Source organism: Stegodyphus dumicola, chromosome 5, assembly GCF_044657685.1.
Source record: "Stegodyphus dumicola isolate Sdum_Otavi_A_Nest chromosome 5, ASM4465768v1".
Classification (NCBI taxonomy): domain Eukaryota; kingdom Metazoa; phylum Arthropoda; class Arachnida; order Araneae; family Eresidae; genus Stegodyphus; species Stegodyphus dumicola.
The window spans coordinates 175,717,500-175,718,889 of record NC_140772.1 but is presented as its reverse complement, the minus strand read 5'-3'; positions in this window follow the sequence as shown (position 1 = coordinate 175,718,889).

The following is a 1,390-nucleotide window of genomic DNA, read 5'->3' as shown; positions in this document are numbered from 1 at the left end:
CTTTTTTAAAACCTTTATACTTCTTCTTACTTTTATCATTCAATTACGGAACACTCGGACAAATCTTGTGTTTCTAAATATATTATAAACTTCGCTCCAAACGTCTATGTAGCTCTCCTTGGTTCCTCGTTAGCACTCAAGCGGAAGTTTCTATTGGAAATTTAGGAACTTATCTCGCACCCCAGATTAAGAACCATTGTATTAAGGGGAAAAAAAAAAGTACTCGCTAATATTCTTTGATCCAGTTTCAAATCTGAATGTAGAGAGACAAAGAAACTAAGTGCAAAAGAACTTGAACTAGTTTTCATTCATAGAGAATATAATAAGAAAATTTTGTTTGATTCTGATCTTGGAATGAAGCTTCATTTATGGAGTCTACCTAAATCATAGTAATCAACTCTCCATTAATAGAGCTTTGTATAAATAAAAGTTAAGTTTTTCTATTGCGGAACAAAGGAAAATTAATATCACAAACCATCAGCATAAACAAAAATACGGAAAATGCGAAAAGGAAAAGGAAAATGAGTGGGAAAACAGTAATCATAGCAGATGAAGTCATAGCATGTAGGAAAATGTTTTATCAACCACAGTTCATGCATCTTAGCTGGAATGTCTAAACATTGTACAATGTAAAGCAAGAGTTCTGATCGACTTTTTATTATGCAAGTTTGAGCACGATGGCATTTGTTAAAGTTCTTTTGTTAAATACCGCTCTTTAATGGCATTTAAATAGTTTAGTTTCTTCCTTTCTAATGATGCTTAGTCTTCCATCATTTACATTATTACTTTTAATTTTGAATGCTAATTTAATTAAAGTAACCAAATGTAAAGTATTACATAAGTAACTACATATTTTAAAAATTCAGGTAAATTGTCAGCAATATTTTTCTGTTAGTTAGACTGTTCCCTCCTTCCCTTGTTTTTTTAACTATACTCGGATTAACTGTCATTCAACTGTGGAAGTCGTTCTCGATATTATCCTGGTAAATAGAGAAATGACGGTATGGTAATACCCAGCTGTTGCTAACGGCATGAAAAGAAACAAAAATTTCCAATTAATAGAATATTCATAATACTTAAGTGAGTTAAAAAATAAAAATTTCCTACTTTGTGTGGAAAATTAGAATAATTAGCTACAAATATAATAGCGACTGTTCTGTTCAGGAGGAAGAAATTGATTTCTAAAAGCTATATTTTTTCTATATAGTTGCTCTCTAAAGTTGTTATAAAACAGTCAAAATTAAGTAAGTGACAATATAAGGTACGCCTCCGTGGTGTGGAGGTCTGCATGCTGGGCGCGTATTCCAGAGGTCCCTGGTTTGATTCTCGGCAAAGGAGTTGCTCGTTTTTCATCTCTCTGGCTCCGAAAAAATCCTAATGTCTCTATAAC